The 26,145-nt window shown below is 41.5% G+C and overlaps 1 pseudogene; it reads right to left on the reverse strand.

Moving 5' to 3' along the window:
• Nucleotides 1–3,432: 3,432 nt before the first annotated feature.
• LOC126238051 (5S ribosomal RNA) lies at nt 3,433–3,550 on the reverse strand (annotated as a pseudogene).
• Between the last annotated feature and the right edge of the window lie 22,595 nt (nt 3,551–26,145).

The raw sequence follows: 26,145 nt of genomic DNA on the forward strand, positions 1-26,145 counted from the left end.
ACTTTTGTTTTATTGACTGCCAATCCAACTCGCTTATAATATATGTGACAGTTTCTCCCCAATTTCGTGAAAATACAAAACGAGTTGCCCTTCTTTGGACTTTTTCGATGTCCTCTGTCAACCCCATATGGTAAGGATCCTATACCGCACACCAGTACTCTAGCAGAGCACGAACAAGCTTAGTGTAGGCGGTCTCTTTAGTAGGTCTGTTGCACCTTCCAAATGTTCTGCCATTTTTTGCTTTGCCTTCCCCACAACAATATCTATGTTATCGCTCCAGTTTAAGTTGTTCATAGATGTAATTCCTATATATTTAGTCGAATTCACAACCTAATTTGTGTGATTTATTGTGTAATCGAAATTTAACGGATTTCTTTTCATACTCAGACTTTTACTTATCCAGAGATAATTGCCACTTGTTCCACCATACAGATATCGTGTATAAGTCATTTTTCAATTGGTTTTGATTTTCTGATGTCTTTACTGGACGGTAAATAATAGCATCATGTGCAAAAAATCTAAGAGGGCTGTTCAGATTGTGTTCTAAATCGTTTATATAGATTAGGAACAACAGGAGGCCTATAACACTTCCTTGGGGGACGCCGGACATCACTTCTGTTTTACTCTATGATTTCCCGTCGATTACTACGTACTGTGACGTTTCTGATAGTAAATCACGAATCCAGTCCCACTACTGAAGCGGTTCTCTACAGGCACGCACTCTGATTAGACGTCTGTCGTGAGGAACGGTGTCCAAAGCCTCGACGGACTCTAGAAATATGGAAGCAATTTGAGATTCCCTGTCGATAGCACTCATTACTTCGTGCGAACAAAGAGCTAGTTGTGTTTCACAAGAAAGATATTTTCTGAACCTGTGCTATGTGTCAATAGCCGTTGTGTTCGAGATAATTCTTAATGTTCGAATTCAGTATATTTTCCAAAATCCTTAACAAGTAGAGAACAGAGAGTGGAGGGCAATGTGCCGTTACTGTAGACGCCAAATTTAAACTCTGCGCTGTAGACACTGTTGGGGGAAAGCTTTCTTTATAAGGTAGAGATATTTGAGAGATCACTGCAGTCGGTTGCCGAAGTAACAAGCGGCGTGGTAGTGATGCTGAAGAGGGATTACAGCATACAGTTAAATCTCGCCGCGTTAAAACGATGGTGCTTTATCGCAGGCGTCATAAAGCGTATCTGTCCAAGGTAATGAACAGTAAAACCGTAACGAGACTCTAGGCGGCATGTGCCCGTGGCAGAATGCGGTAAGTGTGGCGTCTTCCGAACGTGCAAACCGCTGATGTCTCAACAAAGCCAATAGGATCAAGTTTGTTGACATAGTCAACCAGGAGATACTCGATCAGTTGTAAATTTTTTATTTGTGTTAGGCATTGAAACCCACCAAGTCAATATCCTGCATGAAGTCTTCTTTATTTGGATGGATTACTAGTTTCGCCTAACAATCTATCCATCCCCAGATCATAAGACATTCGTGATTAGTGCTGACGTCATTACGGCTTCGCACATCGTTAAAATCTGTCTTAATGACAACATCCATACATGACGTAACTAAAAACAGCTTTGCATCATTCGTGCAAAGTGTAATTTAACGATGATCAGAAAACAAAGGCGTTGTGCCCTTGAAATTCAGTAAATGCCACAATACATATTAATACAAAGGAGAAAAAGCCAAAGTTCCAAATTTCACTTTTATTTACTTTATTTACTTTAGCTCGGGATCCGTTTACACTTTGTTATACGGGTATGTTTATCTTGACTTGGTTCTTATATTTTCTGAAATACCATTTTCACTGTCTGGGTCATTTGAAAGTGGATCCCGACCCGAAACTAGTCATCAAATAAATAAAAGTGAAATTTTCAACTTTGGCTGGTTAACACAATTCGTTGCCCTGCAATTACTCCAGTATACTGGAAGTTCGTAAACAAACAGCTTTTACTTCATCTCGTAACAGATATCATCATACGAAAGTTGCTACCACGTACTACATGTGAACAGTATTGCAGCTGATGCCTATTACAACGTTTAAGAAAGGCAACGTTCGGTATGTACATAATACACACATGTGCGGCCGGTATTGTAGCGAAATGGGGACTGACGACCATTAAGTTCTGGCAAGTTGCTTGAGGCGAAGATCGCTATGTGACGCTAGCGGCTAGCGCTATGTGACGTTTATGGCTACAAGTTCTAACAAGGGACATTGCGAAAATGTATTTAAAATTATATAGCTTGTCTTATAGTTTAAACCAACAGGACTTTAACAGTAACAACTAGCATGATTGGAATCTACTGGTGCTATACAAACCAAGCGATATGGTTTTATGTAATAGTTTGTCGTATTTGATACTTTACTGGGACTCAACATCTTAGGTCGTAAGTCCCCTAGAACTTAGAACTACTTAAACCGAACTAACCTAAGGACATCACACACACCCATGCCCGAGGCAGGATTCGAACCTGCGACCGTAGCAGCCCCGCGGTTCCGTACTGCAGCGCCAGAACCGCACGGCCACCGCGGCCGGCACTGTCAGCTTTTGCCCGTGTCTCAAAATATTTTTATTTTTGATACATGTCTGAATTATGAGGAACAATTTCCGCTGCCTCTTATCTGTATTAAAGAATATTTTCAGTTTTATAGGCGTCATTCAATAACGAGCGATGAAAAGCTATTTTTAACTATGTCATTTATGGATGTTGTCATTTTAAGAAAAATTTTAACGATGTGTGAATGAACAGAATCAAGAATGTTTTATGTGATTCTTCAGTTTCTCTCGGTGTATTTGTTGATCTAACAGTCTCCGGGTGTACTGCCGGTTGATAGTGCCCAACGGGCACAATATTTCGGCGATAGGATGTGTCGCAATCTTCAGGTGCGCTCACGAACTGAGTACCCAACAAGAAATCTGCCACAGCTATGTACCGACAGATTACAACACGACAAAACACACACAAGGCGAATTTAGTTTCAATGGATATTTCGCCGGCCGCGGTGGTCTAGCGGTTCTAGGCGCTCAGTCAGGAACCGCGCGACTGCTACGGTCGCAGGTTCGAATCCTGCCTCGGGCATGGGTGTGTGTGATGCCCTTAGGTTAGTTAGGTTTAAGTAGTTCTAAGTTCTAGGGGACTTATGACCTAAGATGTTGAGTCCCATAGTGCTCAGAGCCATTTGAACCAATGGATATTTCCATACTAAACTAAGAAAACCTAAACTCCCCCCGAACAGGCAATGAAGGCCCAACAGTACCGACCGGCCACCATGTCATCCTCAGCCCACAGGCGTCACTGTATGCGTATCTGGAGGGGCATGTGGTCGGCACACCGCTCTCCCAACTGTATGTCAGTTTCCGAGCCGGAGCCGCTACTTCTCAATTAAGTAGCTCTTCAGTTTGGCTCACAAGGGCTGAGTGCACCCCGCTTGCCAAAAGCGCTCGTCAGACCGTATGGTCACCCATCCAAGTGCTAGCCCAGCCCAACAGCGCTTAACTTCGGTGTTCTGACGGGAACCGGTGTTACCACTGCGGCAAACCCATTGGCGTGTTTCAATACAACATCTGAAAACACATCCTAATCTTGTCTATAGAACCACATATAATAAAAATAACAATATTGTAAGCCAGCATTTCTCCAATTCGTCCCTCACTGTCTGTTCCCTTCTAGTCATCCATTTTGATTTTATTTATCTTATTGTCTTTGTCAATTTATTCCAAATTGTTATGTAATTTGTTATTTATCATATATACATAGTCCCTACAGTAAAGTATAATAGTCCATACTTAATTATACATGGCGCAGCTTATGTACATCCAACTATGTTACAAAAGTCAGTCGGCCGGAGTGGCCGATCAGTTCTAGGCGCTACAGTCTGGAACCGCGCGATCGCTACGGTTGCAGGTTCGAATCCTGCCTCGGGTATGGATGTGTGTGATGTCCTTAGGTTAATTAGGTTTAAGCAGTTCTAAGTTCTAGGGGACTGATGACCTCAGAAGTTAAGTCCCATAGTGCTCAGAGCCATTTCAACCATTTGAACCAAAGTCCAACTTGTGTTTACTGTGTTCCTACATCACCTTGTATAAGCTATTTTTTTTTTGTACCTTACTCCCTATGTGTAATTACTTGTTCAAACTTACTCATTTGTACTATATCTTCTTTGATGTTGAAAGCATGTAGTTATTGCCTGATCATGACTTTGTAAGCCGAAAAGGAGTTCACTAAATAAATTACTAGTGCACAACATATACATTTTTTTGTTTTAATTTAAAAATGTCTAATTGTTCTAGCAATCTGCGACGAAAGTGGCGATTAGTATATTGACAATGCGTGGAGCTCTCGGGTCACCCTCTCCAATGAAGGTTTTCAGACAGCTACGCAACACGCCAGACGTGTAAGAGAGAAGTAGAATATATGTGACACGAGCTACATTGTAAATATGTGCGCCCATAAACATCAGTCTAGATAGTAACTTTCCATCCGTGAGGGCCTATTTCGTTTATATGGAGATCCAGTTCCTTGCCGCGAGACCCAGTGTTCGTGTCCATGAAGACTGATTTACATGATAGCAGCCTTTTCTCCGCACCTTCGCCTGTATATGTGTTCGACACATACACTGATGGGGAAAAAAAAATCGCAGCATCAAGAAGGAGTTGTGCGACAGAAACGAAAGTTGGTAGCCACGGTTCTTACTTCTGAAAGATGATGTCTATTCAAATTTCGCGCTAGTCGCATACGAGTGGCGCTAGTAACGCCACTGTGAAGATGCAGATTAGGTTTCCTTTAAATACACGCTGTAACAGCCGAGAGCCTTAGTTACCTTTGAACTGGACGTGGTCAGCTGATGTTAGTCAAGAATGCCTTTAAGGCGACAAAGACGCCATTGTCAACACCTAACTCAGTTTTAACGAGCCTTGTAATAGGGCAGTGAGAAGCTGGATGTTCCTTCTGCGATACTGCAGAAAGTCTTGGCAGAAACGTAGCCACAGTACATGAGTGCTGGCACCGGTGCTCACGAGTATGTTCGGTCGCGAGAAGACCTGCCTGCGCACGGCCGCCTGGCGCAACTGAGAGGGAAGACCATCGTTTCGGCGTACGGCTCTGGCGCATCGTACTGCGCCTGCAAGCAGCAATCTGAGTAGCAGTTGGCACCACTGTGGCACAAGTAACTGTTGCAGATCGGTTACTTCAAGGACACCTCCGAGCCAGACGCCCTATAGTGCATCCCGCTGACCGCAAACAACCGTCATTTGCGACTTCAATAGTGTCAAGCAAGGGCTCTTTTGAGAGCAGGGTGGAGGTCTGTTGTGTTTTCTGACGAAAGCTGGTTCTGCCTTGATGCCAGTGATGGCCGGTGTGTTGGCTGGAAGGAGACCAATTACGGGTCTGCAACCAGCTTGTCTGCGTGCTACACACACTGGACCTACACCTGGAATTATGGTGTGGGGTACAATTCTGTATGACAGTAGGGGCACTCTCGTGGTTGTCCCACGCACCCTATTGGCAAATTTGTGTGTAAAATAATAAAGAAGTTCGGTTGCAGCGTTTTCACACGAATGTGCATATACAAATGTTGGTAAAAAAAATGTTATTGCAAATTTTGGCTCTCACGTGAGTCTCAGGGAATGAGTTCCACACTTGGTGCATTAGTACACTTCCACACCCGCGCATTTGTTATAGTTTTGAATTAATTATTCACTCAGACATAAGTACAGTTTATGCTAGGGAACAAGAATTAGGTGATTATTATATTAAAATCGGTTTTTCACGACACAGTTCAATCACTATTTATTGGCGTTGTCCTTTTCTTTCACACAATGAAATTATCACTGGTGAGACGGTTTACAGTTTTACTTTAATAATAATTTGACTCTCGAGCCCCCAATAGCAGTAATAGCAGTATAATCGAAAGGTATTCAATCAATTCGAACAGAACCACAAGTCCCACTGTCCTCTCTGTTCTAACAGTTTTGGCGCGAAATCACCGTTCACCACATGTTCACTTACGACGATGTATACCTCGTAAATCGCACTCACACAAATAATCGTAGCACTTCCAGTTCACCAAATATATGCTTATTAAACAATACTCTTTGTCGAAATAAATCGGCGCGAAAAAGAATTCTCAAACGACCACATGGGCCACCCTCAAGTGGGGCTTGCTCGCCACCCACCCTCCAAAACGACTGACCAACGACTCACCCCTGGCCAAGATGGCCTCTCGCTTATATAGGCTCGGACATCAACCCCCTCGTTATGCAAGTACCAGTCTCACCAGTTAAGGCTACAAATTTTGATACATACATCCCACGACAGAAATAAGTACACCATCTGAACCGCGCTAAAGAGTACATCTTATTTACAACCTTACATTAATTTCTAGGATTATTCTATCGCCCGTAAATCAAGTTTTAGTTTTTGCAAAATTTCGCTACTTAGTGCAAATCTGTTTGTTGACATCTGTGCTGCAAAGTTTTAACATAGAACTGCATATAACACCGTTTTTAGACGTAATCTATAGCGATCTACACATTACGCTGCTCAAAATCTTCATATCTATAATAATTAATTAATTATTGGCGATAAATATTAATAATAATTTGCAAACAATGAAAACTATTGCAAGTCAAGTGTATAGTATAACTTAACTAGTTTAAATTACGTGTGATGCCACCCAAAGTATTATATAGTGCCGTTCTTTACGTCATGAATTTTCTATTGAATTTTATAAACAATTTTCCCTCAAACTTTGTTTATTGCTCTTTACGGGCTTAATTATTTATGAATCTTAACATATGACTACGGCACTCGATCCGCTATGACGAAACGTTTTTAATGAGTGCTCCCTCATCCCTGTAAGTCGGTATTTCCTATTTTTATTAATCTTTCAGTATTCGTGATATTAACCGATTTTGAGGTTACTATAACTTTTGCGTCTCGTGACTTGAAACAAAGATCGATCTTTCAGAAGGTGCATATTGCTGACCACAATCCACTGCCGCATCGCTCTTCACCGTAAGTTACATAGTTTTCGCGTAATGCTGGAAAAACAAAACAATGCCCCAAACTGCAGGCCACGTGGTCGCCCGGCCGCGGAGGCCGACCGTTGCAAATCTCGCGCGGGCGCGGCACGCGCTTCCGCGAGTCGCGCGCCGTGTAGCGCGCTCGCTCTCCACAAAGCAGTCCTTGCATACTAGAAACATCCATCTAGTAACGGGGATTTCTACCGTCACACAGTCTGGTGATTTGACCTGTTGTGCTGCAATTCATGAAGAGCCTTCCATAGGGTGTTTTCTAACACGATAATGCTCGCCCACATACTGCTGTTGTAACCCGACATGCTCTGCAGTGTGTCGACATGCTGCCTAGGCCTACTCTATCACCAAATCTGTCTCCAATCGAGCATGTATGGGGCACCATCGGACGACAACTACAGCATCATCCACGACCAGCATTAACCGTCCCTGTATTTACCTACCAAGAACAGTCGTGAATCTGTAATCTTTGTAATGTTAATAAGTTTAATATATTACCTAGACAAATACGTTCCCGAAAATTCGTTACTTTACATTGATTATTTTTTGGTGTTACGATTTTGTCCCTTGGTGTGTATTGAACACACCTCTTTCTCCCTGTGTCCACATCTCCCTCCCTTTGTCTGTCCACATCATCTTCCCACCTTTGTTTTTCTATCTCCCAATCCCCTCTCTTTCTGCCTCGCCATCTCCTCCTCCCCAACTCTTTGTTCATTTCCTCCACCCCTCTCTCTGAACATGTCCTCCCCTCTTATTTTCCACCTGCCCACAACTCCTCTACAACTTCCATTTCTCTCATTCATCACCCCTTCCTCCCAGTTCCTCCTCCCACTCGCAGACAGCGGCCTGAACTAGCGAGGTGAGCTTATCGCTGCCGCTGCGCGTTACACTTTCTCGGCCGTTGAGAACTCCTGAAGAAGTTCTGTGCTGTGGGCGCCGCGGGGAGCAAATGGTCGTGTTGTACCCATAGAGTAAATATCACTGGAGTGAGCATTGCGTTCTGGGCATGTTGTCAACATTAAACCAGGATTGTCACGTGTTTTCGGGACTTCGCTGTGCGTGTGTGCTTTCTGCAGCGTTTGAAGTTTATAATATCAAGAGTTGTTGATCGTGTAATAGCGATGGTGAATTACTGTTGTCTATTCAATGCAAAGAAAAATATGTGAAAGGAGGGATAGTAACTTTTCATGGATACATACCATGTAACTCTAATTACAGTTATCATATTAGTAAGAGATACTGTATATGTTTTAAAATTTTGAGACGCATTATAATTAAGGCTTGATTGTGTAGACCTATTTTTCTACCATTTTATGACTATATAATAGACATTACGGCTTGTACAAAAGCTTACAAACAATCGCTTCCTCTCGTAAATTTGCTAGTGGAACAGGAAAGGGAATGGTTAGTTGTTTCAGCAAATACTATCTTCCATGAAATTATCAGTGACTTGTCGATTGTGTATATAGATTACTCAGTCTACTATTTATTTAATCAACTGGGAGCAAGTACGTAAAATGCTTTAATAAATACTTCAAAGTGTCACCAGTAAGAAAAATTGTGCTTTAGGTTGCAAAAACGAGAAAATACGCAGAAATAGCAGAAAAAAGGACGAATTAGCAGGGATATAATCGCTAATGTGTGGCAAATTCGGTGTTTTTCGGACACTTGCAAAAGTACTAGCGTACTGTCAAGTCGTTTTGCAAGACTATCACTGCAAAACTTTACGTCAGGCTCTGTAATACTATAAAGTACCGTATCATACCGAAAACTACCAAAAATCGAGTGCATCTGAACTGTGACACCTATCGCAAAGAAGCAGGATGTAATAGCAAAAAAAAATGGTTCAAATGGCTCTGAGCACTATGGGACTTAACTTCTGAGGTCGCCAGTTCCCTAGAACCTAGAAGTATTTAAACCAAACTAACCTAAGGACATCACACACATCCATGCCCGAGGCACGATTCGAACCTGCGACCGTAGCGGTCGCGCGGTTCCAGACTGTAGCGCCTAGAACCGCTCGGCCACTCCGGCCGGCGATGTAATATCACTTGTCCTTAATAGTTACGTAGCTGGTTTATTCCCGGTATCAAATGGACACTGTTAAAATGTCTGTGCAACATATATAAATAATCTACGACACGTACTAAAAGAATCCGTCTGTATTAGGGATGTAGTGACATTCTAAATATACAGGGCGCTATACGGACAAACACACGACGTCCCGAGAACACGTGACCACGCCGGCAATGTGTGTATACAACACATCATCTGTTCTGCGCATGTGAATGCTCACTCCAGAAATATTTACTCTATGGTTGTGCCACTGTGACCTTGATCGCCCTGTGGTCAGCCACGTTTGCAGCCCGAACGCAGATCAGCGAGTCTGTGTCGACAGACTCGTAGACCACCTCGTTCTTGGCGCAATTCGTCATAATGTCGAACAGCGCCTTTGCACTTGACGTACAAAGGAGGGACAGGCTGCGACCCGTCTTCTCCGGACTTCCTTGCTTGGTCGGCAGACTCAGTGAGTTGCACAACCGAAGGACCCTTCGTAGCAGCAGGTTTCTCTCTCGCGTACTTCTTTCCCATGCTGTGCGGCGCAGAACACGACAATCTGCAGGCGTTGTGAAACCAACAGTGCACAGACGTAAATGTACAGGTTTACAGCTGTCAATAGTCTGAGCCTGGTATAGAAAGGACGACAGTGCTCTCTCGAACCAGTTATTCGCATTATTCGTAACGTTATTTTCTGCATTTTCAAAATTTTCGTAATGTAAGTAATCGGTCATCAAACGAGAAGTATGTATGTGCCTGGAAGAGTCCAAAGTACATCACTCTATGGAAGCCCACACTAATTAAGTCTTTAATTTTCCAAAGGATATAGGAGACCCTTGAAATCTTTTTGACTGTATAGAATAGAAAAGTTCTGTTGTGAACTAAACCCACTAGCTCTTCTCGTGAGAAACAGTTCTTACACTTTTCTCGACATAAATTAAACAAGTTTAGAAAATGAGCTGTTGTTCAACTCAGGAAATTCTACGAACTAAACATAAAATACTTATTTAACGGTGTTCCAGTTAATGGTTGGTGGTTTACTGTTGTGGTCTTCAGTCCAGAGACTGGTTTGATGCAGCTCTCCATGCTACTATCTTGTGCAAGTTTCTTCGTCTCCCAGTACCTACTGCAACCTACATCCTTCTGAATCTGCTTAGTGTATTCATCTCTTGGTCTCCCTCTACGATTTTTACCCTACACGCTGCCCTCCAGTACTAAATTGGTGATCCCTTGATGTCTCAGAACATATCCTACCAACCGATCCCTTCTTCTAGTCAAGTTGTGCCACAAATTTCTCTTCTCCCCAATCCTATTCAATACCTCCTCATTAGTTATGTGATCTACCCATCTAATCTTCAGCATTCTTCTGTTCCAAACTACAGTATTTATCGTCCATGTTTCAATTCCATACGTGGCTACACTCCATACAAATACTTTTAGAAACCAATTCCTCACACTTAAGTCTATACTCGATGTTAACAAATTTCTCTTCTTCAGAAACGCTTTCCTTGCCATTGCCAGTCAACATTTTATATCCTCTGTACTTCGACAATCATGGGTTATTTTGCTCCCCAAATAGCAAAACTCATCTACTACTTTAAGTGTCTCATTTCCTAATCTAATTCCCTCAACATCACCCGACTTAACTCGACTACATTCCGTTATCCTCGTTTTGCTTTTGTTGATGTTCATCTTATATCCTCCTTTCAAGACACTGTCCATTCCGTTCAACTGCTCTTCCAGGTCCTTTGCTGTCTCTGACAGAATTACAATGTCATCGGCGAACCTCAAAGTTTTTATTTCTTCTCCATGGATTTTAATTCCTACTCCGAAATTTTCTTTTGTTTCCTTTACTGCTTGTTCAAAATACAGATTGCATAACATCAGGAATAGGCTACAACCCTGTCTCACTCCCTTCCCAACCACTGCTTCCCTTTCGTGCCCCTCGACTCTTATAACTGCCATTTGGTTTCTGTACAAATTGTAAATAGCCTTTCGCTCCCTGTATTTTACCCCTGCCACCTGCAGGATTGAAAGAGAATATTCCAGTCAACATTGTAAAAGCTTTCTCTAAGTCTACTTTATTTACTGCATTTTTCTATTTTCCCCTTTCATCAAGTAAATTCAATATATCTTCTGTTACCCAAGGATTTCTACTCGCCTCCTTTTTTTTACCAACTTGATCCTCTGCTGCCTTCACTATTTCATCTCTCAAAGCTGCCCATTCTTCTTCTACTGTATTTCTTTCCCCCGCCCTTGTCAATCGTTCCCTAATGCTCTCTCTGAAACTCTCTACAACCTCTGGTTCTTTCAGTTTATCCAGGTCCCATCTCCTTAAATTCCCACCTTTTTGCAGTTTCTTCAGTTTTAATCTACAGTTCATAACCAATAGATTTTGGTCAGAGTCCACATCTGCCCCTGGAAATATCTTACAATTTAAAACCTGGTTCCTGAATCTCTGTCTTACTATTATATAATCTATCTGATACCTTCTAGTATCTCGAGGATTCATCCATGTATACAACCTTCTTTTATGATTCTTGAACCAAGTGTTAGCTATGATTAAGTTATGCTCTGTGCAAAATTCGAACAGACGGCTTCCTCTTTCATTTCTTACCCCCAATCCATATTCACCTACTATGTTTCCTTCTCTCCCTTTTCCTACTCTCGAATTCCAGCCACCCATGACTACTAAATTTTCGTCTCCCTTCACTACCTGAATAATTTCTTTTATCTCATCATACATTTCATCAATTTCTTCATCATCTGCAGAGCTAGTTGGCATATAAACTTGTACTACTGTGGTAGGCGTGGGCTTCGTGTCTATCTTGGCCACAATAATGCGTTCACTATGCTGTTTGTAGTAGCTTATCCGCACTCCTCTTTTTTTATTCATTATTAAACCTACTCCTGCATTACCCCTATTTGAATTTGTATTTATAACCCTGTATTCACCTGACCAAAAGTCTTGTTCCTCCTGCCACCGAACTTCACTAATTCCTACTATATCTAAATTTAACCTATCCATTTCCCTTTTTAAATTTTCTAACCCACCTACCCGATTAAGGGATCTGAAATTCCACGCTCCGATCCGTAGAACACAAGTTTTCCTTCTTCTGATAACGACGTCCTCTTGAGTAGTCCCCGCCCGGAGATCCGAATGAGGGACTATTTTACCTCCGGAATATTTTACCCAAGAGACGCCATCATCATTTAATCATAGAGTAAAGCTTCGTGCCCTGGGGAAAAATTACGGCAGTAGTTTCCCCTTGCTTTCAGCCGATCGCAGTACCAGCACAGCAAGGCCGTTTTGCTTAGTGTTACAAGGCCAGGTCAGTCAATCATCCAGACTGTTGACCGTGCAACTATTGAAAAGGCTGCTGCCCCTCTTCATGAACCACACATTTGTCAGGCTTCTCAACAGATACCCCTCCGTTGTGGTTGCACCTACGGTACGGCCATCTGTATCGCTGAGGCACGCAAGCCTCCTCACCAACGGCAAGGGGGGGGGGAATAAATGTATCAATTTGAATTAAGGGACCCTGATCCGGAAACGACCGAGTCGAAAGTTATAAGTGAAGATCAATCTCACCTCTGGACGTGGAATACTTGTACCTGTACTGTTGTTGCCAAGATTCTAGGGCATACAATTTTCAAAGGTGGTAACATGGAGTGAAACAAGAAAAAATGCATAGTAGACATGAGCTGTAACATACACAACTGAAGAGCTACGATACTGTGAAACACATCTCCTCTACTGAACAAGTGCCCATAGCTCTTAAGGTATGCATTTTAGAGCCCCTATTTACTGAACTTTTTTTCTTGTTTTAGTCCATACTTCCCGCTCCAAAAATATTGTGACCAAAGAGCTTGCAGTGGAAGAGATGTTTCCCAGTATCGAAGATGATCAAGTGCTCACAGCTCTTACAGTGTGCATTATACAGCTCATATTTACTTAGATGTTTTTTTCCTTGTTTTGGTCCGTACTATCACCTCTGAGAGTTGCCTACCCTACAATCTTAGCAATAACAGTACCAGTACATGTACCTCACTTGTCAGAGGTATCAGAACGATTTTCGCTAACGAATTTCGACTCGGCCAGTTCCGGATCAAGGTCCGTTACCGCGATTGACACGGTTCCCCTTCTCCATCCTCCCTGAATGTAACATCATCATAAAATCACCCTGTGTAGGGGACAAAAAATTTGCTTACAAGGATATTAGTGAAAAGGGATGCGTTAGGTTTATCATTGTTCTATTAGGAATAAAGAAACTTAATTCAGTTAGCAACAAATTGAGTTATTTAAAGTTATATAAAACTGCGTTTAAGTAATGCAACAAAACAAAGTATCTTAGAGTAAAAGATTAATGTTTGCTACGTACACTCTGTTTTTCTTAATTTTACAGTATTACATCTTTACATGCTTGGAGGATGAAGGTCCAAATAAAATTAAATCTAATTCACCCATTTCTTCCGTACTCGTATCTTCGGTGGGATTTCTTCTTCCGAAATGTCTTTATCTACGTCACAATCATCAATATCAATAATAGACATGTCAGCTGGAACTTTGTTGCAGGGCTGGTCTTTGCATAATCTGCAAACGGCGGCACACTTAATGCTGTTATTCGTGTTGGTACAACCTCGATGGCATCCTCTATCACATGGGCAGTAAATGACTTTCAACAGTTCCGCAGGCGCTACTTCTATGATAGTGGAAAATGGCAAGAGGCCCGGTTTTGAGACCTTCCAACCCCATTGCTGTGGATCTAGTGGGCTGTCTTTGCAAGCTTGTCACTGCAAATACGTTTTCAGGGAATGCTGTCGAGCAGTTGCTTCCGCAGGAGGCAAAGAGTTGTAGTAGAATAATGTCTTTGCTTTACATTTTTTTGCTTTACATTTTCTTTCCCGAAAAATGATGAAGTCGTGTCGCAGCCACTAAAGGCCTGTAGGAACAAAATGTTGTCTTCCGATACTTGTGCAACTTGATATTTAGGAAGCTGTAGACTACATCGCCTTGTCTGCCTTTCCTTGGCTTCAGTAGAAAAATGTTGAAGGCAATGGGGCGGAACCGGTCAGAATCACAAAAAAGTCGGTGTTCTCCTCCTCCTCCACAAAAACAACAACAACAAACTACTGAGCAACGTCAACAGCAATGTCTACAATTGCAGTATCGGCATCCTGTGCATCTTTCTTAATGTTGAAGTGCCAACTCTCAAGTTGTGCAGTCAGTAAAGAAATGAGGTGTTGTTTATTTTGTTCGTTCGACGGAAAAAAATCTTTCGCTATGGTTACTGGCGTTGTTACATTAAATGTGACAGTTGGTGTAGTTCTTTTGGTGGCTCTGCGCAGTCGCCCAGCTGATTTCGTGCTTCTGTCACTTATCATATTAGAGTATCCACCAAACATAATAGTGATCTTTCTGTCATACTAACGCTTGATGTAATCTACATACTCTGTAATTATGGAAGAAAGTAGTTCGGCTACCTCCCATGCCAGTCTACGCAACAGAAATCCCCCATCTACAATGAATTCCGTCTTTTCGAAGTCAATCGGGTCTTTGAAGGCATCAAACAACTTGTAAAACGTAGGGTGACCAGACGCAATTGTTTAAAAAAGGAGGACAAAATGCTTCAAAAAGGAGGACAAAGGAAGAAAAAAGAGGACACAACAGACGGGTCAACTGCAAATGAGGATACCACCCGTCAGCTTTGGACAAGTCACGTGACTGCCGGGAATTGCCGGTAAAACTAGTAGTTAATTGTTAGTGGTGGTCAGCTGGTGATTACCAGAACAATATTTTTTTACGAAAATTTTAAATAATTGATATTTGCATTCGCTTATAGGTTGATCAACGATAACATCGACGATCCTGGTGCCACCTACTAACGCCACCTTCGTGCGTGTTTATCACGAAGGCTGTGCCAATAGAGTATTTAAGAAAAGAGCAATAGAACGGGGCGAATTGTGAATTTAACTGTATTACGCTCAACTTTGCGAAAAAGCCGGACACTAAAAACGCGCCCGGACCCCGGACAAGGAGCTAAAAAGGAGGACATGTCCGGATTAATCCGGACGTCTGATCACCCTAGTAAACCGCAACTTTTCGTGTTTTCCGCATGCGTACGTAGGCAGAGAATTAAGGTACTGAAAAGTAATGTGCAAAACTGAAAACTGGAATAAACAATTCAACTAAAACTGAAAGCTAATATTGGTCGTTAACCATGTGATTTACGTATCCACACCTATTATAAAAATGGTACATTTATGTGTGTATATTCCTCATTTTCTCTTAAACCATTGAACCGATTTCAACCTAACTTAGTACAAATATCCTTTACTATCAAACAACAATCGCTGAGAAGGTAAGAACGACCTACCTATCACAATTCAAGAGATAGGCGTCATAAACAACGAGATGCGTGAAAAACTGTCGCATAATGCATGACGTTTAAATTTATTACTTCTGTGGTACTAACTCTATTCGCAATAAATTTCGCACACAGTATCCACACCTGACGCTAAGTACAGCTACACAATTATGTAATGGTACTGCTCATAGTTCAGGAGATTTGACGTCATAAACACTGAGATGCGTGGAAACCTGCTGCATTGTACATGACGTTCCTTAGTGAGTTGCAACAAACTTTACACATAATTTCAAATGTTTATGAGATATTTCTCACTCGCACCACTCACAAAATGGTGAAAGGAAAAAAGTTTATCGCCTACTACGTTTCCGCTGTTTGTGAAGTTAAACTGCCGCATCGGGCATGATCTTTTAATTTATTACTTCTGTACTGCTAATTCTATTCGCAACACATTTTGCAGACAGTACCGACATATACCGCTGCATGTATATACGAAATTTTATCACTGGATGACACATAATCAGGAGATATGACGCCATAAACACTGTGAAAAATGCCACATCGTGCATGAAATTTTAATACATTTATTCTTTACTACTAACACACTCCTACAGTCGAGTGAACTTAAGCAATTCCGTAACACCCACCAGCGCTTTTGACAACTTTCAGCTGCGCAACACACAAACGGCTGTAGTCGAAAACAATAGCTGTCTATAGAGCTGTGGAGAGACGTTGCCATAGTGACGTTTACAAAATCGTGTTGTAGAGGCGCTAAGCAGTTGTGCCCAGCGTACAGAAATTGTCCGAGATTGTCTCACACTGAGTCTACTGCAGGAGTACATGCAAGGTAATAATAAACGAAAGACAGATGCTCGTTTCGGTCACACGTCAAATAGACAAAATGAATACCTGGGAAATGACGGATTTGTCAGTCAGTAACTGAATAATGGCGATAGTTAATTACAGCTAAGTTTTTTGTAATTTTCTTTGACTTTTTGAAAACACAATTTGATGCTCTACAACTTTTGCCATAAAGTTCTCAAATGCTGCTCGTTTTATAGCGATGAAACGTGCGTTTATCTAAAAGTGTGAAAAATTGCCGTTTTCTGACATAGCAGGAAAAATTTAATCAGTTTTTGTACTGGAACGATGCAGAATTTAGTGCTCTACATTTTGGTAACCTTGGCTTTGTCGATTAAACGCTTAGTTTCGGAAGAATGTGGAAAAAAAACGGGAAGTCCGAAATTGTGGCGGTTTTCTTTTCATCGCGTCTGAATCTTCACTCACACCCATAACTCCAGATGTCAGACACTCAGATGGGTTCCAGACGTTGTCGATAGAATATCAACCAAAAAACCGATTTAGTTCGTGCTATGTGCTGTCGCCCAGTAGGACATCCGTAAATTATAATTAAAAGTAATACCACAACTATGGAGCATAGGAAAAACGTATCTGTGACAGATCGTTTTGTCGATGTCGTGTGGGTTAGTTGGTAGAGCCTGCAGGTATCATATCGAAGGTCCCACGATCAAACCGTACTGATCGTAGACTTTTTTAAACTGTTTACGCTTGAAACTGTTATATGGGGGTCACATTTTCCTGAGATGTAAAAGGACTTTTCGGAGTTTTTAGCAATGTTATTTCAGCAGTCTGTTTTCGCTTCGATAGCTGAACGTTGCGTACTTGTTATTAATGTGTTTATTACTACTATTAGTTTTATTATTATTATTACTATACTTCCGCGTGTGTGATGCAATTGTTTCTTTATTTTTCTGTTCTGATTGTTTACTCTGTGAAAGCGAAAGCAGACTGCCAATTGAACGTTGCTGTTAACTCCAAACAGCGCTTTTACATGTCATAAAAATGTTGTCTCATATAACACTTTCTCGCATAATACAGTAAAAAAAATTGTCGTCATTAGCGTTTGAACCCACGACCCGATATACGACGCTCTGATGCGGTACCAAGTTCCCACTCAAGCTACATATGTTGGGTACTCACAGTTATGCGCTTTGTAAATCTGGAGTTCCTTTTAGTTAACGTTTACGCTGGATGATAGCACACATTAAGAATGAAATAGGAGTTCTGGTTGATACTCTATCGACATACAACGTTTGCTACCAATCTGAGTGTCTGACATCTGGAGTTTTGGGTGTCAGAAATCTAAACTCAGATTACTTGAGTGATTAAAACAATCTCCAGAATTTCACAAAGTTTCGGGAGGCGACCAGCTTTTTAGAGCCAACTGTGTTGATCGCTTTCAAATCTCCGGCTCACTGTACGCACACAGCGGGACCTGTGTGCTGCAGGAGTACGCGGCATGAGCAATGTTTCAAGTACTTGTCCTCGGGTTCTCTTCTACGTGATGTAGGACGTCCTCTCCAAAACCTAGTTGCAGTGCGGCTGTGGAGCACCACAGTCCTCCTAGTTTCGAAAGTACCAATTTCTCGCAGCCACTGTTGTAGTCCAGTGGTTCCCAACCTAGAGGTAATTACACCCTGAGGTGTAAAATGAAACTTTCCGAGGGGTGAAACCAAAATGGGTTTATTGATGGTTTAATGACGACTCAAAATGATTTTTTGAGAGTAATCTTCATTATGGTAAACTTTAATATGTAATGGAACATCATCATCTGCCATTTGACATCCAGTTCCTGATAAAAGCCTCTGTAAATATTTCGATGCACTGTGACTTTCAGCGATACGAATTCCTTTGGCTCCTAATTATTTTCTAATGCCATCTGCCTACGTACCTTCCGTTAATTTTCCTTGGTCTTCGGTTGTTTTTTAGAATCCATAAGAGAATTTCCTTTGCCCGTGTACCATCCACCTTCTTGGCTGTTGTCCACCCCACATCCACGTTTTTCTGTCTCTATCAGAATTACGCCTTCCACTCTAGTCTGTTCCGCAGCACTTTTTTTTTTTTTTTTTTTGTCCTTTCCAGTAATATGTAACGTGCAACTCTCCATGCGTCGCCGAGTAGCCCTCGAACTTCAAGTGGTTTTCATGTTAAAAGGCCAGAGCCCACTACAAAAGAGTCATGAACACTTATTTCTTTTGTTGTCCATCGAGTGGTAGTAGTTATTGGTCGTTGTCAATAATAAATTCTAGCAGAAACTATTTTTCTATGTGGAAAGGTAGGACGTAAATATCTGGGCTCTAAGATCATCAAATTCTGTGGCTGACGGAACATTTTCAGACAACGAAATTAGTGCGAAAGCACTATTTCTCGCATATCAAAAAGGCAACACACTCCAAACAGATTTCCTTGAAAGGGAACAGATATTAATTTGGCGAAGCTTCGATGATCAGTAGCTTTACTATTGGATCGGTGATTATTGCAAGAGCTCTTAAGAATGCCAATTCCATTTGCAGCATACAGGTGTGAACGTACATCTTCGACTACGGTGACAATGGAAACAAAAGCGAAGAATGAATTAACATTATTTCTTGGTGCAGTGAAAAACGTAGAGAACATTTGGGTTTCTGTTGTTTGAACATCAGCTAAAAATTGAAAATCATTTGTCATTCTGAAAGATAAGTTTTAATTATTTACAATGTAATGTTTAATTAGGTCCCAATCTTTCTTAGGAGTAATGGATATAATTTGATCTCGTTGTAGTCGGACGAAGGTGTTATGTGATGTCTTAATAACAGCAGTTTCTCACGACCGCGTCCTCTTCTCAGCTTGTTTGCGTACCTTGATGTGTGAGACTGAAAGTGATCCAATCCTCAAACTTATTTTACGAGAATATCAAAACAGCACATTTCCGGACACGATTTGCTTAACAAACTTCATCTACGAAGTATCCTCTACAACACCTAGAAGCTTGTAATAGGTATTTTGGATCACCCTGTACATACAAAGAAGAAAATGAAAACAAGACGCGAGTCCGGAGAACATGTGAAATTGAGAGATAAATACATCTATGTAAATCTGCTAAAGGAAATACACTCAACTTTCCCCGAATGGGCAGTCAAACTTTCAATAACTCGTTAGAATTGCTTAGCCCTGAGACTGAAAAGGAATACACAGTTACGCGAAAATCTGTTCCAGTTTGACAACGACAATCTACAATTTTGAGATTTGTGGCAACTGGAGCGTGTCTAAGATTTAAAATTTGTATCCTGTATTGCAGCCCTCACACTGGTTTGCACTACGAACTAATAAGTCTTGAAAGACAATATTATATTGTTGGATTCCCGCTTGTGCGTCGTACGAGGAATATTGATTTGTTCTCTGCTTCTTTCACTATAATACTCTACCAAGCACGACTCACGACCCGTCCTCACAGCTTTACTTCTGCCAGTACCTCTCATTCTGGACTCCACTATATAGCTGATGGTTGTCCGTATTCGCAACTGCGAATACATTTTATGTACTAAATGTTAATGTCCTTCTATTAAAATCTTTACTATCAGGGTCATTATGGAGTACTCAATAATTCGACGTGGAGGAGAAGCAATACTGACTCTGGGGATGGCGAAGTCACAGCCTGCAACAGTCGATCAAATCAACGATTCCTTGAGGCATGTCATCCGATTCCTTCTTTTAGTCTAGCTGTGCCATAAATTTCTTTTTTCCCCAGTTCGATTCAGTACCGCTTCATTAGTTACTCGAGCTACCCATCCAATCTCCAGTATTCTCCTGTAGTAAATAACGCATTTCTAAGGCTTCTACTCTCTTTTTGTCTAAACTGTATATTGTGCACGTTTCGCTTCCACACAAACAGGGTCGGGTTGACGATATTTTTCCACACAAGCGGCATTTGGTTTAGCGCTCCCCATCCCACCCCCCCACCCCTTTCCCTATCCCCTCTTTTCCCTTGAACACTTTCACCCGTATCAAATTTTGCTGTCCAACTGTGATACGCACTGTATACAAATCAGGCACTGAGCGTCCCTCTCATTTTGGGGCTCAAGAGGCCGCTACTAATTGCATACGTCCTGTATAGAAATCTTATAGTTGCGGCGCCTCTGGCGCCCCACTCAACTTGGAGCACGAAATGGCGGCTCGTATCGCTTGGCCATTAAACGGCCACGCATGCAAATTCTCTTTCTCAAAAAAGCTTTCCTTGCTTTGCCAGTCTGCATTATATAACTTCTCTATTTTTTTCCATCTTTTGCTGCTTGAATAACTAAAAAAAAAAAACTCATTTACCACTTCCAGTGTCTCATTGTCTAATATAATTTCCTGAGTGTCGTCTGATTTACTTTGTCTACATTCCATTAGCCTTGTTTTACTTTTGTTGACACTCATCTTATAACCTCTTTTCAAGACATTATCCATTCCATTCAGCTATTCTTCCAAGTCTTTTGCTGTCTCTGACGGAACTACCAGGTAGCTGCACGGAATCAGTAAACTTTCTCCCAGGCTTTTTCTAAAAAAATAAAAAAAGAGCTGTTTCTCTATTGGATGTCAACCGCATCAGTTGTTAAAGAGAATCTGTGATACACCCTAAGGAAAAAAAAAAAAAACGACCCACTACAAAGGAATTACATTATGCGAATGGGACTGCAATTGACAGATATGATTTATTAAAGAGAAAGAGCTTCGTAAACTGAGGAAGTCAACAACGTGTTGGTCCACCTCTGGTCCTTACGTAAGCAATTATTCGGTTTGGCATTGACTGATAGAGTTGTCAGGTGACCTCTGAGGGATGCCGTGTCAAATTCTGTCTAAATGGCGCGTTAACTCGTCAAAATCACGAACTGTTTGGAGGGACCTGCCTATATTGCTCCAAACGTTCTCAATTGCGGAGAGATCCAGCTGACCTTGGTGGGTTTGGCAAGCACGAAGATGAACAGTAAAAACTCTCGCTGAGTGCAAGCAGGCATTATCTTGATGAAATGTAAGCCCAGGATGGCTTGCCATGAAGGGCAAGAAAACCCAAGTAGAATATCGTCAGTGTATCGCTGTGCTGTAATGGTCAGGCAGATGGCAACCAAAGGGGCCCTGCTATTAAATGAAATTGTACTCTGACCATCACTCTTGGTCATCAAGCCAAATGGAGGGTGGCAGTTAGGTTGATATCCCACAGTTGACTGGGGAGTCCCCAGACACGTCTTTGCAGATGAGCATGGCTAAGTTCGATGCTGGACTTATCACTGAAGACAATTCTACTCCAGTCAGTGTAATCAGTCATTGAGATTCTAGGCCCCAATGACCAGCGAGACATCCCACGCAGAGGTGAGATACCTGAGTGTCACCTGCCATATGACCTAACAACCAGGAGTGACGGCCTATGGTTCCATTTCATTTCTTAGTAGAACCCCTCTGGCTGTCATCCACTGCATCCTTACAGCACAGCAATACGCTAACAATATTCTATGCTCCATTTTGTTGCCCTTCACGGAAAGCGATCCTCGGCTTACATTTCAGCAAGATAATACCAGCCCACACACGTTGAGAGTTTCTATTGCTTGTCTTCACACTTGCCAAACCGTACCTTGACCACTTGGCCAGCAAGGTCACCAGATCTCTTCCCAACCTAGAGCGTTTGGAACATTATCAGTAGGGCCCTCCAATCACGTTGCGATTTTGACGATTTGATGTACCGATTGGACAGAATGTGGCACAATATCCCTCACGGGAACATCCAGCAGCTCTATCAATCAGTGCTAATCATCCTCTTGAATAAATTATCCAATTTGTCTGAAATTATAATCATTTGTTTATCTGTCTATGTAGCTCACATCTACTGACTTCAGGCCCATTCAAATAATTCCTTGATGGTGCTTCTTATTTATTTCATTTATTTTTTTGTTTTGTCTTAAAGTGTGCTTTAAAAGAGAAACAAAAGAATTCATTTACTGTTTCATAAAATGATCCACCAGCCACAATGCATCCCCTCTGTGAATGCTGTTCTCGGGAACAGAATGAGTTAGTTGCTGTTTGTACGCAGCTGGAAATCACCCTGGCAGCTATCATATGATTGGAAGATGCTGCAAATAAGTGTGCTTGGGAGTGCTACCAAGAGACAGGTACCAATGGTACAAAAGGTACCTCAGGAACCGGTACTATCATCTCTTATGGATACTGTCTCCTCTACAGGAAGTACACAATCTATAAATCTGTCATGGTTCATCCACTTGGCTGTGAGTAAAATGTCAGTAGTAAGTCCAGGGGCTCTGCACTGTGGAGACAGGAATGAGGGAGACTTGCTATTTCGCAGCCATCTGCTGAACCAACAAATTTGAGGTACTGTCCACCATGAAACTGAAACTAAGGCAGTAGAATAAACTTCATGCATCTGTGTCTAGTGTTTGTTAGCAGGAGTACTCATTTACTATCATTTTATTTGCCTTACTGCATTTATAAGAGTGTTGTTTAATATTGCTCCATATTGTGTTCAATTTCTTGTTGGGGTAGTTCAGTTTTTGGTGCAGAGTACATGTGTCTTATCTTTAACCTATACACACTTATTGTCTGGGAGCTTTTTCATATTTTATAACATTTAATCATGATCAACTGTCAGAATAAGGTGTAGGTTTCTCTTCCCGGCAAAGCATGTTGTCCATCCCTTGGCCTCGTTCTCTTAAATTTTACACTCATGGGGATAACAGGAATCAAATATTAGAGGTACTGCATTTTAAAAAACTTAAATTTTTATCAACATTGTGTGCTGTTCACAATGTTCTTCTCGTATGCTTCCTCTAGACAACATGTCAGTCAGTTGCTAAATTTCTCTTATAAATGTTTTTACTAGCTTTAGGTTTTACTATGAATATTTAACCTTCATGGTCAGATAAATCGTTTATAATCAGTTTTACAATTAAATAACAACATGTATTTAGGTCTACGAACAAGCTGTCAACATCTGTTGTATTCTGGTCTTCGATCATTGTTGGCATCTTTATTCTTGGAAGTAATCCAAATTAGGACATCAATATCTGAAGGGGTCTTCAATTAGTACTTGCTATAGCAAGGACAAACATGATTTATGGACCATAGTACTTTATAGAGAAACACATAAGATACAGGTTGTGCAAAGCACTGAACACATTGACTGGACAACAGTAACACAGCATAAAGAATAGGCTGAGCACTCGTTTGCAATAGCTTAAATAATGCTGTTTTTTGGGTGGCTCAGCAGAGCATGCCAGGGGGCTGATCCAGGTGGCCTCTATAAGTGGGCCTACACACACACACACACACACACACACACACACACACACACACACACACACACAGCGGTCAAAGGAATTAGGGGAAAATGTGAATCAATGTCTGGTATATTAAATCTATTTTGAGACAGCCATTGCCTGTGGTTTTATTGCTTAGCTTGAGACCTATGCTTTCACCATATCAACAACTTAAGTCATTCACAATCTATTGGTTATGTTGTCCATCAGAGCACCAGGCGACCCCTCAGAAGCAAGTGAATGCTGGTGTCCTAATGCTCTCTAATGAGGTACGTAGATGACAGCTGTCATTTTTAGATGTGGTATTCAACCAAGCACATCCAACTCAACATCTTAATTCAGTGCAAGTTGCAAAGACTTTCTGTCTGATGCAACAAGGATATCTCTCCATCTGTTGTCCATAGGTTGTCCATGCTAAGCGAGACAAGTCACTACACAGCACAAGTTGGATAAGGTTTTCGATGCATTAAAACCTCACATGAAGACTGATCTCTGTGTTGTGGCATCGTTCATTGTTCACAAAACACAGTAATTGATTCTTTCAAGCATGTAATGTAGTTCACTGAGGTTACAGCTAAGAGATAGTACATTTAAATGAAGAAGCAGAACATCATTATTGCTACAGAAAGGTATTTTCATTTCTCTGGGTTTTGTGTGTTCACTTGTTTTCACTGAATGATCACCAGTAAAACTTTGTTTTTTTCCCAGATCCATGTGAGTTAGGCTTGGTCAATGCTGGGAGTTTCCTTGCTGTGTCTTAGCATCTTGGAGCTTACACACCGCTTTAGAATGTTGTAATGCTGAAGAGAAGTAGATTGTTGCCTGGCCAATTGCTCTGGCTACCCCCTCAAGATGATGGTGCAAAACTGTTTGAGATTGGAGCGTCTGTGGTGGCGCTGATGTGGGCTCCCATAACGGGAAAACTATTTTGAGCTTGTTGCACCTCATTGTCCAGGTAAAAGCAAAGAATTTCCTCTTGATCAAAATGGTAGTCTTGCCCCAGGTACAGACAGGAAAGAACATCCACATTTGCATCCTGGGTTGTACTTCTGAAATATATTTTTATGTGCGTCTTGAGAGAAACAATGCCCATTGCTAGAGCCAGTGAGCTGAACAGTCTGGGAAACGGGCTGTGGGGATTGAACAATGACATCAATGGCTTATGGTCGATTACCAGGTGGAACTTAGTGCAATAAAGAAAGCAAATATAATTGCCAGTGTTTCTTTCTTAATTTGAGAGTATTTCATTTGTGCAGAGGGAAGAGTTTTCGAAGTGTAAGTTGTGGGGTGCTGTGAACTTTCAGCCTCTCAGTGAGTGAGGATGGCTCTCACCCAGCAGTCCAATGCATCCATCGCAACCAGCATCTGCTTCATGGGTTGGAATATTGCTAAACTAGATGCTGAGAGTAGACATCTCCTAAACTCTCAGAATGCTGTTTCACATGCAGCTGACCACACGAAAGCTACTCCATTCTTACATAAGGGACGTAGTGTATGAGTTATTTGAGATGCCACTGGAATAAATTTTGCATAATATAGAATTGTTGCCAGAAAGGTCTGGAGCTGCTTGAGATTCACAGGCCAAGGCATGGATGCAATTGCTTTGACATGTTTTTGTGTTGATAAGACACATTCATGAGAAATGACATGGCGTAAATACTCTATTGAAGGTTGAAAAAAATTAATATTTCATGAGGTTGCATTTTAATCCTGCCTCCTGCAAAACAAAAAAGAATAACTTCAGGTTCACTAAATGCTGCTTGATGGAACTTCCTGTAATGACAATGTCATCCGAATAGTTAATGCAACCTGGCATGATGTACTAGCTCTTTCAGGAACTTCTGGGAAATTGCCAGGGCACTAGAGACCCCAAGGGCCAACTACTAATATCTGTATACAGTGTGTGGCATATTAATCACCAGTATCTTCTGTGAACATTGGTCTAATGGGAGCTGTAAGCATGCACCAGCGAGTCATATCTGGAGATAAAGTGTCCACCCACCAGCTTTGCATACAGTTCCTCAGCTTTGGAACGGGATGCATACCCTTGTCAGCTGGAACATTCACTGAGACCTTAAAGTTTCCACACAGTGTGAGTTCGCCATACAGTTTCTTGGTGACAAACAGGGAAATAGTCCTCTGATTTGATCATATAGGTTATATCATATCCAATCTTTGCAACCTGTCTAATTCATCCTTGGCCTTCTCCTATAGCGCCAGTGGCACTGGCATATGGCAAACTAAGCAAGGCGTTACTGAAGGTTTCAGCAAAATGTGAGCTTCAAAATTCTTCACTTTCCCCATACCAAAAGAAAAAAGTTAAGGAATCCAGTGAGAGCACAGCCAGTTGTGGATAAAGATGGCTCAAATGAATTATAGTAATGCAGTCAAAAAAGAAGCGTGTGTAAAGTATAAAAGTGAATTCTCGAAATTTAGTAAACGCATTTCAAGTTTACATTTCGTTATTGATGGTCTAAGAAGAGAAAACCACAGCCTGAAGCTCGAAAATGTACAACTAAGAACGGGACGAAGGTAAA

This window comes from Schistocerca nitens, chromosome 2 (genome assembly GCF_023898315.1).
Source record: "Schistocerca nitens isolate TAMUIC-IGC-003100 chromosome 2, iqSchNite1.1, whole genome shotgun sequence".
Lineage (NCBI taxonomy): Eukaryota > Metazoa > Arthropoda > Insecta > Orthoptera > Acrididae > Schistocerca > Schistocerca nitens.